Genomic DNA, 15,988 nt, shown 5'->3' with positions numbered 1-15,988 from the left:
GGGTATCTCTCTTTCATGCTACTTTGTTCTTCTACTCCAACTAATGTTAGGAGGCTAATATTACACTTTTTATTCTTCCACATTTATCTGACAACAAAACTGGCATTTTACTAGATAAATTGGCTCCATGTCGACCATCTACAACAGAAAAACTTGGGAGAGGAGGGTAGAGGTATGTGGACTCATCATGACCTCAGTTATCTCTAAAATCGTATTTAATCTTAGTAAAAACATTACCTACTCTCTGGAGTGACACTGGTTACTTAGTAGTCCTGCTAATTTGACTCTGCCAAAGCACCCTTGAGCAAGGCACCTGTCCTCTACAAGTTACCTGGTCCCATTCAACCTGTCGCTGCACTGCTCTATACAAGCAAAGGGAAGGGTTAACACCTGGTTAACACACTGTCACAGTAGGTGGAGCACCGCATGGTGGCGCAGTAGAGCGCCAGAAAGTGAACCTTTAGCAGTTTTTTCTTTCTGGAAAACCATCAATGAGAAGAGTAGATTTGCATGTCCGACCATCTGTACCAATAGGCTCACTGGGAAGGCTGGGTTAGCGGGTGGAGCCGGGGGAAGCAGCCCAGTAAGTGCATAGTCAACAACTAAAGCATCCGATATTACTACAGACAGACCAATTTCAACGGAATCCCACTTGAAACGCCGTGTCGGTCGTTTTTCTCCTTTGGTATAATTGTATGAGTAAGACTGAGTCACTGTGTTGAACCTTTTTATTTTGGTTGTGTGCTTCGACCAGGTTCCACATCGCGTCCATACATCGCTTCCACTTAAAGGCGATTTCGTGAAATTACTAATCAAAGAATATTTTTCTGCATAAACATAGCCCATTTTGCTCGGGGTCCTGGATTTACACAGAGGAGGAGCGGGGAGCTGATCATCCGTCGTTCTCTTGGGTGAGTTCCCCGGATTCCCGTCATGTCTGGCATCACTGTTTACTGACACTTCGGTGTTATATGTATTTAGAATGGTTGAATCCATTAACAAGAGGCGAACGAGCCACTCCAATGTTTGGGGGTAATTGTAATGTTTGGATTCACCTGCAACGCTGTTGGATCACCAGTGGGCCCAAATGTGTGAAATGAATGAAATGTGGCAGCAGCCTTATGATGACGGTTAACATCCTTAATGCACAGCCAAACAGAAACAGCTGTATTTTTGTAAGACTGACCGGATCTTACACATAACTACCAGCACACAGATTGACTCGATATCACGTTAGTGGAATATTTCAAAAATGAATAAAAACTGTAACTTTATAAGCCTTCTGTTGCTCTTGTTATGATCATATAATGTGGTTATTATTGGCGTGGGAATGAAATGTGATATCGATTGAGCTGTGAAGAGTCACAAAGACTATTGGGTAGTTATTAGTTCACAGCTTTGCTTTTGTTGTAGTCTTTCTAGGTATTTTCTACAGGACAGCATGGCCATTGGAACATGTGCCCTGAGTTTTAAAATGTAAGACCATAACAATATCTGTCTCCATGATTCTCTGTGTTCTCTCCATTGCATCATGCTGTGTGATGAATTGTGTGGTTGCATCTTCAGAGGTTTATGCTTTGTTGAAAAAAAAAGTGCTTCTGCTCACTGTGATTTCTCCTTGTTCCCTCTTCTGAATGGGAGATTTGTAGAACACGAGAGCTTAAGCGCCAAAGTATGGCATTCAGATGACTTGGAGGCTGGAATCATAATGCAATCACACACTTAGACACTTGGCACATGCCTTTGTATAGAAGCCTAGTAAACGCATGCGGCTCTATTGTCTGGGGAGCTCCATCTGTTGCATGACATGGCATTCCTCAGACAGCTGGTCATGCTGTTGGGGGGTGGTCTACCCTGACCCAGTCCCTCAAATAGAGTCACATGGGGTGTATTAAAGAGTAGGTGTAGGGCCTAGAGAGTGTCTTGGCCTCCAAGCCGTAGACCACCTGTGTGGACAGCTCCTGGGTTGGGGTGGAATGCTCAGTTTGGGTTGGGGATAGTGGATCACTGATTTTGGTGTGAGATTAGACTAGAGGGGGGGAACTTTGGTTTGGAGCATGGGATCTGTTAAGGCGGAGTTTTGATCTGAAACTAAGTCTGGAGCCGGGGTAAGATATGGCTATAGTTGGTGCTAGAGGAAGGTAAGATTTGGTCCAAAGCTAGGCCTAGTGGAGGGTTAGAGAAAGTGTTAACCCTGGTGCTAAAGGGGAGCTAAATTTGGTATATAGTCAGGGCTAAAAGAAAGCTTGGTTTGGTCTACAGTTTGGTCTAAAAGAAAGATAGGTTTAGTCCATGCATGTGGCTAGTGAATTGCAAGGTTTAGTCTAGAGCTGGGCTGGAAGGCTAAGCTTGATCTGGTGCTGGGGCTAAAAAGGAGCTAGGCTTGGTACAAAATAGGGGCTAGATGGGCTAGAGTAACAGTAGTTTTGATCTAGAGCTGGGATTTGAAGAAAGCTAGGTCCAGGACTAGGGCTAAATGAAGGCTGGATTTGGTATGGAGCTGGGAATAGTACCAAGATACAGTAGCTGTGTTAGTATTTGAAGGCCAAACCAAGGGGCTGCTGGCTATAAATCGGCTCTGACGCAGCTAATCACTGCTGCAGCTCAGTCATCACAAGTAGAACATAATTACACCACCCCAGCCACATAGAAGTACACACACATAAATGCATCCATATACACGTACACTCCCCATTTCCCCTTAGACCATTTCCTCCCGTCCACTGCTTTGATTGCTGCATTAGGACTTAGTTGCCTTTTGTTGTCCATACACTCGACACATACACATTCAGGGGGGAGGGCTGGTCCAGCTGAGACCACAATACAACAGGGATCAAAGGTCATCCAGCTGGCCAATCAGGGTGCTGTCTGGTCAGGGTGGGTCTGCTAAACAAGCGGCTCCACTTCCAGCCCCGGCCCAGCTACTGCCGGCAGTCATGCTGTGCTTCCTCACGGCGGGGCCTCTGAACATTTATTAAACTGCAGCTTACAGTCTTTTTCAGTTTAGAGAAATTCCTTTATTGGTTTAAGACTGGAAATGTAATCAACTGCTTCTAGAAAACTTGTATTCTTGAACCTATAGGAAGAAAAGTTATGATTTAAACTATAAAATATGTATAGAACTGTGGTGAATTATATTTTCTGAACTAAGTGAAATAATTAATCATGGCATATAATTGGTACTCTGCTTGCATGTACTGTATATTACATTTGTAATATACAGTATGTGGGTGTTAATGAATGAAACCAAACACTGCAACTAAACTAAAACCCTTACATCTATTACACAATTCTATTTCTGCTGGTGGGATTAATTAAAGAAACACAATATGATGATGAAATATGAAAGATACTGGAAAGATGGTGAAGAGAGGAAAGATGGACAGAGGTGAGTAGAGGGAAGAGGGAAAAGAGCAGGGCGCTGATGAGGAGAAAGAAAGACTGAAGAGAAATAGAGAGAAGCAAAACAAAATGAACAAAACAGAAACGGAGACCGGAAGGTAGAAATTAGCCAACAGGGACATTGGAAATCACTTGTTCCCTAGTTACCTTCTTTAATATGTGGCAGAAACCCCTCTCCTCACTGGCTGTGATTGTGTCAGTCTGCACAGACACAGGAGATGTATTTGTCTTCTAACATTTCCATCCACATCATCCTTCCTCTCACTTTCCCTCTTACACACACACTTCCATCTCAGCTCTCTAAGAGCATTCACTATGTGCTGAGTGGAGTTATCTGATTTCTGCAGGACAGTGAAATGCAGCCACTCCTTTCCCCCGTGTAGTTCCATTACTCCACACACTAATGGCATGCCTATTGTTTTGTTTAGGTGTCATTTGAAATTACTTAACATTTATGGGGACTGATAAATGATTGGAGCAGTGGATTTGAATGCCTATCTAGTGAACACTCATGTGCGAAGGCAGTTATTTGTGTTTTTCTTTCTGTGTTTGCCCACACGTGTGTGTAGAGGGATGCTCGCTTTCTTGTAAGGATGTGTGTGTACGCATTTCCCTGGCGATCAGCAGTCTATTTCTTTGTTTCAGCGGCGGTTTTCTCTGCAGATAACAAGGGAAGTGGAAATGGGTCCTTTTCCTCAGCCACAGCTCGGTATGGAGCACTCATTCCAACTAATAACTATCACTTTGAGTTGCAAGGGTTGCTTTTTTGTCTCATTGGGGTTTTGTTTATTTTTTGGTGATGACGACCCATTTCAGCATGTTTAGCTGTTGAAGCTCAGATGTGATATCACAATGAAGGACTTGCATTTAAAACCTCCAAAACAAAAATAAGTCACACCACATCCCTCCCTCAGGGTTTGATTTAATCTATAACTTTTTCCAAGCTTTTAGCCACTGCTTTGTTTAGACTACTGCTTTCTGATTGTTTCCACATGGTTTGTTCCACTTAGCACCTACTGTGAATATCCAATCCAGAATGCTAAAAACTGCATACCGCCTTCTGCAGTATATGTGCTGCCTTTGAGTATTTTGTACAAAAAGTGTGGACACCTGTTAACACAGTTCCAGTGGCCAAATAATTAATCATCCCTCCCTTCTATTACTCCACTGGTAAAGTGTGGACAATGTTAGATTCTGGATTAAGGGAATCATTTGAAATTTTTGGAATTATGCTTATTTTCTTTTATGCTGACAGTTAGATGAGAAGATTGATACCTGTCTGTCCATTAAATATGAAGCTACAGCCAGGACACAGTTAGCTTAGCATAAGGAAATGGCTAACTTGCCAGTTTAGCCTTCAATGTGAGGTTTCTGGGAAGTTACTTCTTTCCAGAGTCTGTTTTGACTAAGAGATATTCAGACGCATAATCCCTCTGTAAAACCGCAATCTGCCATTTTTACAGCTTTTTAAAGAATTAAACAGATGTGACATAACATGTTAATTAGTGATCAGGCTAGCTGTTTCATCTTGTTATCACTCTTTATGCTAATGCAAGTTAAACTAATGATATTTTAGATATATCTTCATATTTAGCCATCAGTAAAAACCGATGATTTTAATGGTTGCCAGTATGAATCCTGTACCCAACCAGGAAATCTTAGGCAGGGAAATTAATAAAGCTCTCTCCGTCCTTCACAACCATTACCGACATGTCCTTGAATAAGGCACTGAGCCCCTCCACCCTGTCTGATGGGAAATTATAGCTCTTCTTGACCAGGTTAGATGACATTTAGATGTGTGAAAAAACTTTCCCTGCATTAAAAAAAAAAACTCAGGATAGTATTATCAAGATTCTCCATTTGATGGTACAGGAATGTAAATGAGCCTAGTCTGTCTGCACTCTAATGCATCAGAGGAATGCTAGCATTGTTAGTTTCTAATCGTGTGTTATTTACAGTACCTACAGCCTGTATTGTTCTGCTTTGATTCAAAGCCCATACAGTGCTTGTGCTAAGCTTTGGTTCCATCGTGTGGAAAAAAACCCACCATTTAATATGATGCTGGCCTCTTTGCTGCGCTATTTCAGAGTGACACTGAGGGAGAGAGATTGTTAGCGACAGACAGAACCAAAGTTAAATCTTCCAGAGCACAGAGGGGCCTATTCAGTGTGCTATGTGAAGAGTGGCAGGGGAGAGAGAGAGAGAGAGAGAGAGAGATGTGGCAGTGAAGAAGGAGGGGTTGGGATCGAGGAGTGGGGTGACGACACTTAAAGTGGTTTTTACAGTTGACAGCGTGCATCTGTGTGGTGGTGTGTATTATATAGCTCCACAGGCCGGCCTGAAGCAGTTAGAGGCACAGTGAAGAATGGACGACAGCTGATAGCAGTTTTCTGTCGATATGGGAATGAAGCTCTGAGGGCATGTGTGTGGCAGAGAGATGACTTGAGAGAGGGGACACTTTTCAGTTCATATGAGAAAGCAGTCACAAGTTACCTCCAGCTGAAAAAAAAGATTTAATCACTAGAGAAAATGGGGCCGTGTCTGCGCTTTTACTTTGAGCCCTGTGTGAGTAAATGTGGGATCGCTCACTCACTGGTGTGCATGTGACAAAACATGACAAGGCCTAGCAAACTAAAGGTAAAGGACAAGAGTGTAGGTCAAACCTGCTGGAAAGGTTTACACAGAGTGAAGGGTTTTGGTTGGCTCTCTAATCAGAAACTCTACTTAGCAATGCTTAATAGAGCTTGAATGATATATCACCCAAATATATATCAGCCAAGCTTGGTGCACATTATATTACTGCCTGTGTTAAGATACAGTTTAATGATCAACTGATATCTTGGGCACATTAATTTACCACCCAACACCCATATTGTTATAGCTGCTGTTTAAGAACTATAAATCTTGGTGGAAGAATAAGGTGACACTGTTTAACTATTACTGAGTATTAAAAAGGATTGAAATAACATTAGTGCTCTTGATTTGTCATCTCAACAGTGTGTTACTATATGTATCAATACAATAACTTTGTGGTGATTTTTAGATCAGCAGAAAGGCACTTTGTCTCACCCCTTTTAGCACTTTTAGCCGCTCTTTGGTTGTGGCAACAAATCTAACATTTGATTTCATTTTGGTTGAAGTTCATGACCATCAATCAGGTGTTTCATCTTGTACCCTTAAACTGATCATGCCAGTAGGACACACTGACCAAATAATACGGTATTGCTGGACATCAGTAGGCAGGTAGTGTACTTGTTAATGAATTGACTGCCCTGTTAAAATTCATCACTGATGCCAGGAAGAAACAAGGAAACAGGTTACTCTTGCAGAGTTTTCTTTAATCAGTAATAAATCCATCTGTAAAAGATTTTCATTGCAAACCAGTTCTGGCTCACCTCCTGATACAGTATGTGTGTAAGATGTCTAATACCATAGCAAATGGGTAAATAAGGTTTTTAGTTTACAGAACATTTTCTCTGTTTACTGGGGCTATGACTCATGGTTCCTATGGCGAAGATCTGTGACAGCAAGGCAGCTGATAAGGAGCATCTCACTCCACTTGACTGTACTCCCTTCATCTCTCTCCACCCCCATTAGTTTATCAATCTTGATTTATTTCTTTTACCTCTGTTCATCTTGCTGTCTTTCCATCTTCCCTGCAATATTTTCTCACTCTCATCTCTTGATGCAGCTCTTGTTGTTTTTACTCTACGTATTCATCAGATTTGCAGGTGTCATCTTTTATTTCTGTCTATGTTTCCTTGTCTTCTCTTCCTTTCTCCATCTCCTCTCATACCTCTCTTTAATTCTGGAGCACTCAACAGTCTTTCATATATCTCATATAGATTTTCTGATCACACCATCGCCCTTCACTGCTCCTCTCTTCTTTTCTCCTCCTCTCATCTCAGCCCCTTCCATCTGCCTGTCTTTCTGTGGTGGCCAGCTGCATGCCAGATGTGGCCCAACCTCCTAGCTCTTGGCATCATGATCCATGATCATGAAAGGGGGAAGAATGACTGATTTCTCATGAAAAACAAGGCACAATAATCCTCATAATACAATAAGGATAAAGATATTAAATATACCTGTAGTGAGTTTCACAGACGATGTAAATTTCTTTGTCACAGGAGATTAAAATGTTATTAGACTAAGGTCACTGTTAACTACCACAGAGTGACATTACTGTCTGTATGACAATAGAGGCTTGAATTCATTAGAAACTGCAGAATAGAATCACAGAGATGCACATGAATATGCCACAACCCAGAAGGAGATTGTAACAGTGTTTTCACTAAAATCTATACTAAAGTATATTGGTTGAGTTTGAGGTAGAAGGCGGACAGTAAGACAAACAAATAACTAAAGAAGCTACAGGCAGAGTCGTGATCAGGGATGCAACAGATGGAAAGGTAGAAGAGAGAAGGGGGGGAAGACGAGTGAACTGACTGAGGGATAAAATGTCACTGAAGTGACATTCATTACAGGATGATTAGTTAAAATATTTCAAAATGCACCTGCATTGTTTTGCATTTTGTGATTTTCAGTTGAATAAAAGACAGTTTTTCCAGCCATGTATTTTGTCATTAAAGATTTCTTTAAAATAGTATTAAAATATCTTGTCTGGTGAACCCAATATCGTGTATTATCTCATCTTGCAAGTGTATCATCACACCCCTAATTGATCGTGTTAGCACTTGGAGTGGACTGTATGTATCTGTCATGACTGTGTAGCAGTTGTGTGGCAAATGCTTAAAAGGGCTATAGAAAGCAACATTTTAATTGTTTGTCGGTGATTACACAGGAACCATAATTTCCTCTCAACCCTTGCTTGCTAAAAAAAATCCTGCCTTTTCCTTTATCTTTCACAGTCCTTTTCATTTCCTCTCAAAATATCAATTTCTTCATCCATCTCATTTCCCCCCTTTCTCTTTGTCTGCCTCTTTGGGCCAGGGATGGTGGCACTCTCTGCCTGCCGGCTCCCAGAGGAACAGATCTGCCTTTGTCTGTCTGCACTGTAGGATGATGACTAGCCAGTCCACCCAGTAAGCCCATCAAGCCCAGTAGGGATTCAGGGGTTGTCTGTGGCGAGCCAGCCACCCAGAACGCCTGTAAATCAGCCAAGCCATTCAAGGTAGGGCCTTCCCGGTCTGTACAGCCAGCCAGTCAGCCAGTCAGGTATTGTGCTCTGCATTCATGACTACTAGGGAGAATGGATGGGAAAGCACATTGCAGACAGAGACAGAGAGACTGCAGACTGCAAATGTTTTCCAAGCACAACCAACATACACAATGAACCTGAACAGAAGCACTGCCATTCAAAAACCCCCCTACATAGTTGGGCAAATTCCAAAATGTGAAATGATTGCAGCTCAATTAATTTCTTCATGACATGACCTGAGAGCTACCAGTGAGAATTGGTAGATGATTTACAATGCCACATGACATTGTTGTTCTCAAGTACCACCTGTTTTTGAGTTTATTTTACTTGTTGAATCTAATTAAATTATATATATTGTTTCTCTCTTGACTGTTGACTTCCACAAAGTAGCCCTGTATTTGAGCGGACTCGGTTGTGTTTTTGTAATGCATGTCAGGCAACCGATAAGCTGCTATATTAATGAATCCAGCTGTCAACGCTGCCTGCATGTCAGCTGGCATATTGCTTGCCTTTGCAGGTGTAGCGGCAACCTGAAGCCTATTTTTAGCTTCAAGTCAATTTTTTTGGAGCTATGTGCGTAAAACACTGCACTCAATCGACCAGACAATGAAAGCTCACTAGTTCCTGCCATCTTAGTTTAGCACAAAGAGTGGAAACAGAGGTAAACAAATAGCCTTCTCTTTCTGATGGTAACCAAATCCTCCAAGCACGTGTAAAGCTCATGTTACTACTAACAATAACTGGTTTTATGGCTTGTTCTGACTCTGAAGGTAATGTGGTCCCTAAATAATAATTAAGTAGTTTGCTTCTTTTTCAGCAATGTGAACATTCCCAGCGATATTCCAAATGAAATGAATAAAAATAAATGTAATAAAAGCAAAAGAGAGAGCATAGATATGTAAGGAGGCATGGAGAAGCATTGAAAGTACACCACCAGCTTACTGGTGACTGGGTCCCTTGTTATCTGTCTGCAGAAACTGAAACGATGACAGTCTTTCTTTGGAAAAGGTTCCTCTGTCTGCACAAAGCTCTTCTCCCATCCACATCCGATGCCTTTTGGGATAGGAAACCATAAACATCCAGTAACAATGATTTTTTTATTATATTTCAAATTTGAAACTAGTTGACATCATTATTCACAACACTATCCTTCTTGAAATCATTTTTACTGCTTTCAAATGATTCTACAAGCATGATGAAATTGACAATAAAGCGAGAGTACTTTGTTTTTTCTTTAGTTATGTTTTAATGGATGAGGCTCCAGGCACCTCAGGCCTCAACAAGCCTTAACAAGAAGATCAATAGAAAGTATATAGACTGTCCTCCCACAGGCTGTGTCTCGTCTCGGATCACAGAGGAATATTGTGGAGATGCCAAGGCGACACCCCGCCAGCGCAGAAATGATTTGATGTAATGGGAACACTGTGGTGTGATTAGTGGAACCTCTTTTGCCTTCATCTCTCACCTTGTACAACCACTGTGAAGCCAATATGTCAGGGGAGGTGAGCATGCATTTGCCATTCTCTTTAAGCTTCCCTCCCTCCCTCCACATCACCCCACGTCTGCCTGTTTTTGTAAACAGTAGAGCACTGTGGGTTACACAGAGAGGAGAAGAAGATAGCGAATATGCTAAGGAATTGTGAGCTAGGAGAATAAAAATAAATGGCTGCCGGGCTGCACAACACGCTGACTCGGTCATGTCCTGGATTGTCCAGTTCACCAGATGGCTGTTTGGTATGTGCAAGAAGAACAGACCAACACTCACTAGGCTCTGCATTCTTGAGAGTTAGAGGAAGATCTCAACCTCTTGTACACCCCAACCTTTCTCAGCTGTAGACCAGCTTTGAAGCATTTTTTCTCATCACTCACTCTCACACATTCACAGAAACCCTTAATATACACCACACAGCTTTTGTCCTAACATGGATTTTTGTTTACATCCTGGCAGGAAACTCCCACACAACATGGCTCAGACACAGACTCTGGTGAGGATATACTGGTTCTCTTGCTGAGGTGTTGCACGTGAATGTGCACAGCCCATTTTCTAACAACCTAACATACTGGCTTCTTATTGTCTTTTCCCTGGAGACTTGTGTTGATGGACAGAGCAGCTGCATGTACCTGCTGTCTGTGAAGTGTGGGGTTGCTTACGCACATTGTCTAAGTGTTTGCCTGAGGCATCGGATTTACACAGTAAAGTTACAGAGATTTGGCTAACGCCCCCCCCCAGTGTGCTGTGCTTGCTGTGCCCACTTTCTCCCGTGTGTACCAGAACATCATATGTGAAATGATATGAAACATACATATGCATGGTTATGAAAATAAGCATGAGAAACTACACAGTGTTCAGTGTTATACTGCAAAATGTAGAAGTAAATTACTCTCATATTCAGCCTTAAAATCTTTCTTTTAACAGTTACTTTTTATTGGTGCTTTCAACCATTTGTAAAGACAGTTAAGCATCATGAAACAAAACAGATTAAAACATGACAGTATTGGAAAAATTTGGTAAGATATGCCAAATAAAATAATGTTTATATTTATTTAGTAAACTGTATTGTTTACCACTGTAAGTGATCCTCTGTTAGTATACACTGCAGACCATCTGTGTATGTGTAAGTCATAAAGCTCCTCGTGTTTGTGAATTTATTCATGGATTTATGTAGGTCTGTGTTATCTAATACAATCTGTCTCTATCTAATATTCACACAACCAATCCTTGAGGGTAAAGTGACTGGGAAGAGGAGAGGAGACAAGAAGGGAGGAGAGGAGGGCAGAGGATTTTGCATGCCAGTAAACAGAAGTCTTCCTAGAAGTCTCCTGGCTTTAAAATGGAATCCTACACAGAACGGATTTAAAGCACACACGCAAAAACGTTGCACACACACACATGCTTGCTGTGTTTTCATTCCTTGTGGGGACTTTACATTGACTTATATTCATTTCCTATAGACTTATCCTAACCTTAATCATAACCACTACTTGCCTAACCCTGACCCTGACCTTAACCATAACCTAATTAACCTCACCCTAACCTTAAACTATGTTACCACCCTAAAATTCAGTGATTTCCTTGTGGAGACCGACCTCTGCTCCTCATATTACAAGGATGGCTGAGTCCCCACAGTGTGAGTGTGTTAACAGGTTTTGGTCCCCATAATGGAAATAATACGAAGGCACACAAACACACTGAGAAGTGCTACTGCACTCAGTTAGCTGTTATGCAGTACCTAGCTCAGAAAGTCTGAACTGTACTGCATACACTTAAACAGTAGATGGATTCAAATATAAGTTACACATATATGCATATATTTATAAGTGTGTTTAATGTGCCAGATTCATACACACACATCCCCAGGAAAACTATGGTTGCTGGTCATAGGAGCTGTAAAGGCCCTGAAAAACAATTTTCTCAGCCACATTTTTACAATAAGTGAATAATCAGCACCATTTCTGGCAAGTTTGAACAGTTTTGGTTGAGAGGTTTTTGGGGGGTTTGTTTTCTTAGTGTTTTTCTTATTGGTTTGAAACAGGCTGGACTTAGTTGGAAAACACACACAAATATTACTGTGCAATTTGAAACAAATGTGATGGTCTGGTCTGAGCCATCTGCTGATGTTATACCAACCAACCAACCTGGGCCTAATATTACTTTTTTCCTTTTTCTTTAAAGCCATCAGTGTTTCGCCTTAGCCATCTCTGTACCTTCTCTCTGCATGCTCTTTTTTCATGGTATTCTCCACCGACAGAGCAGACTCAACCCAGATTCAACTATGACAGAGAACAAAACAAGAGCTGAGCTTGAATCAGTTACTCTATTGATTTAGTGATCCTCAGAATAAGCACTTCTGAAGTGATGTTGGCCGCTTTTCCTTTTTTTGTTTAAATCTCAGCTGATTGGTGCTGATCTGCTGACAGCCTGGATGCAGGCCACGATGCAGGAGGCAGCAAACAGGGAGGAGGTGAGAACCATTAGTCAACATCTTTCTCTTCCAAGAGGAATCTGAGATGCTCTGTTGGAGTGACCACATTATTTTTTTAGAAGATCATCATTATGAATGATGTCTTCCACTAAATTATCATATTTATGTCAGGTTTGGCATTAATTGTTGATTTTTTTCTTACAAACTTAATGGAAGGCATGAACCTTAGTCAGATGAAACACAATAGATTATTGTCATCGGACAAAATAATCAGAATGTTGATAATTGCTGCATAAAGTCTGCTGTATATGAAAAACAGCTTGCCTTTCCCCTGTTCCAGCACTGCTGAAGATAAATTTGCTTCTCTGCATTGCCTCACAATTATGAGTCACAGGCTTTGAGCCATAGTGAGCTAGTCAGAGAACCCATCTCTGTCGGAGGAGGTGCCTTGGAAGGCATCTGGTTAAGAATAGTTTTATATCTTCACAGCTTTTGTTTGGGGTGTGGTGCTGTGTTTTACTAAGTCTGTCTCAACACTATTATGGAGCAATCAGAGAGACAACTCTCCTCCTACTGACAGATGGTTGCATGTGGTGTGTGTGTACTTCTGCCTAGATTTGAGGTTTCTGGGTTGTGAGGGGGAGGGGAAGTGGCGTTTGGGGAGGAAGAGGAGGTGGAGAAGTGTGGGGAGAGGTCAGAGGAGGCACAGCTGGTGAGACCCCGGCTCCAGCCAGCTGCTGCCTCAAAAGAGCCCGCCAGCAGCCTGCCTGCCTGCCTGGCTGCATGTTCCTGCCGCTCTCCTTCTCTTCCTCTGTCCTGTCACCCACCCCCTGCCTCTGTTGTGTCCCCCTGCAGACTCAGCCCAGCTGTTCCAAGCTTTCCACTTTCCTTCCCTGACACTATGCGCCCTGATCCCCACAAAAAAGAAAAACCTATCTTGTATGCATGCTCTTGAGCGCACACACGTACACATAGGCACCTATAAACCTGCCCACGACCTTTACAGGAATCCATTAAGTGACATCAAAGGTGTCCCAGGCACGGTGGCATATCTGCAGCACCTCTGTAGGACCGAATTAAGGCCTGAGGCTGGAGTAAATCCAGCATGAGTGGGCCCTCCAGGTTGTGGCCATCAGTCGATTTTGCCCATTAATTACAAATTGTGAAGCGCCTACATCACTGCTGACCTTTTCCCTGGAAGCCACTACTTTCATTTTTTCCAGTTAAGCCATAAAAATCAACGTGAAACATGCTAAATATAAGAATTTCACATTCGTTCACAGGAAAAGATTCATCACCAACACATTAGCATTCTGTAATAAACAAGGTATGCAGAAACTTTTCAGTTTAGGCAGTTTGAAAAGTTGGACATTTGGAATGTCGTAGCAAATTAGTGTCAAAAATGTATATTATATTTACAGGAACTTATTAAATTAAACATACACTGCTTTCATACGTTGATAGAAAAAACTAAAGTCAAATATGTTAAGGTGTTAAAGGTACTGAATAACAATGGAAATTGATATTATTTAAAAATGTAGGAAGGATCAATGCAATGAAATGCATCATGGTTTCTGACAGGAACCAGGCTAAGAATCTGCAGCCATGCTGATGATTCTGTGAAGCTCTGCTTAGAGTCTTTAGCTTTTGGCTAACATGCTCACAAAGACAATGCTAACTCGCCTATGCTCAGCAGGTATAATGTTCACCATCTTAGATCATGTTACCATTATTTGCTCATTTGCAGACAGATGTTGCTGATGAGAATCTCATTAGTTTTGCAGCTATTTGGCCATAAACCAGTGTATTGGACAAACAGTTATAATGTTGACCTGATAATGGCACTAGATGACAAGCTATTACAGTTCATCTACAGTATAGGGGGACCATGAATGTCTCTACAAAATTTAAAGGGAATCCATCCAGTAGTAAGCAGCACAAGTGTGGCTAAAACGTTCACTGTGCAGCAATTGACTCTCACAGCCCTTATGTTAGTTTCCTTGAAACAAGTGCTTACTCTACACACACCAACAAAAACTAAAGTGGACATGGACTCATGCATGTTTTATGTCTCTGCAAGTTGATTTTCATGCTGTTCTTAAATGAATAAAATTGAGTGGCTGCCTAAAAGGTATAGGAAGCCAGTCTGAAAGCATATGGCATGCTTTGGTGAATAGGCTGCATTCATGTAAACATCCTTTGGACTTAATGGGCAACACATGCAAAACCACTAGTATTAGGTTTCAAACTAAAGTGAAGGAGTGACTGATAACTTAACAATAAATTAATAGGCTCACTAAACGGAGCACTGGTACTAATTGTTTCTTTCCTTATTCTTTTAAAAGTTCAAATCTGAACCCAGGGCCACCCAGGCTGCACCTTACCATTCCTAGTTGCAGTGGGTGCTGGGGTGTCACACCCTGTCTTTCCCTCTCCTCCACTGCCATTGTTCCTGTGATGACAAGGCCCACGTGCCCCCCTATTCAGCATCCTGGTGGGGGGTAGGCGGGCTCTTTGTCTGCCTGCAATTGTCCCAGACACACGCTTCCATTTGACGGACACACGTGCTGACAAAAGAGAAAGGGTGCGGAGGAGGAGGAGGAGGGGCCACCACTGGCCTTTATTCTTGGTGGTGGTGGCGGTGAAAAGACAAGATGCGCTGGCCATCTGTGGTGCATGTCTGTAATCTGTATTGACTTGGGGGGGGGGTCACTGCACACACAAAAAACATACACACACTTCTCTGTTTCTAAAAGAATCCCTCTCTTTTGTTTTGCCACGCTTTTCTGGGGGTATGATGCCTATTGAGGCGGTTTCCCTTTGCTTTGTTTTGTTTTGCTCTGAAGTGGGGAGTGGAAGGAAAAAGAGGCTGATATGGTTGACGTTGCTCTACTACCTTGGGGAATTCTTTTCTCCCCTCTGTATGTCACGGTGACTATTGTTGAGTAGGCCTACGTGTTTTCTAGCAACAGCCCTAAGCACCAGTTCACCTCTACTCTGTTCCTCATTCTCTGGCCTTGGACAGCTCAGGTTGTTTGAGGGTCATCAACTCCACAGCGTTTACTCTGCTTCTTCACACTCCCCCTCTTTTTTTCTGTGGATTGCACTAATGTTCTGAAGGCTTTAAAAAGTACAAATTTCTGGAAGTTTGCATACTACTGAAATGTGAGATACCTGTCCTAACTTGTTGACCTGTGGATATTGTTTTCTTCTCCCTTTGTCAATTTTTCCTGTCTCATTTTTTCAGTTCTTTTTGCTCCTTCTGCTTCCTCACTTTTTCACTTTGTTCAATCCTTAGTAAACAGAGTAATCCTCAGTAAAAGAGCTGTACTTTGGGGAATACCAAAGGGCAGAGTATGTTCCGTCAATCCATCATTTGCATTTTTGAAGTTTTCTTAAATGGCAATTTAAATCCGGACAGAAAAAAGCATCAGAGCAGAGCTGCAAGTGCTGACAATTTGTATCAAAAGGCTTATTTTATTATATTTCTTTTAGTCATTGAAGG

At 41.9% G+C, this 15,988-nt stretch overlaps 1 protein-coding gene across 3 annotated transcripts in view; it reads left to right on the top strand.

The window, feature by feature from the left end:
• The first annotated feature begins 405 nt into the window (after positions 1-405).
• Positions 406-15,988, top strand: part of numbl (NUMB like endocytic adaptor protein) — a 49,507-nt gene continuing 33,924 nt past the window's right edge. The window contains exons 1-2 of one of the 3 annotated variants that reach the window (XM_020587290.1): positions 406-911; positions 10,509-10,545. The gene's annotated coding sequence lies outside the window, so the exon portion shown is untranslated. Of the gene's footprint in view, positions 912-8,379; positions 8,534-10,508; positions 10,546-15,988 lie in introns of those variants that run through there. The other 2 variants (XM_020587281.1, XM_020587300.1) reach the window with 2 other exon arrangements.

Source organism: Monopterus albus, unplaced genomic scaffold, assembly GCF_001952655.1.
Source record: "Monopterus albus unplaced genomic scaffold, M_albus_1.0 scaffold8.1, whole genome shotgun sequence".
Taxonomy (NCBI): Eukaryota; Metazoa; Chordata; class Actinopteri; order Synbranchiformes; family Synbranchidae; genus Monopterus; species Monopterus albus.
Note: the sequence above shows the minus strand (reverse complement) of the source record. Positions and strands in the feature narration are given on the sequence as shown.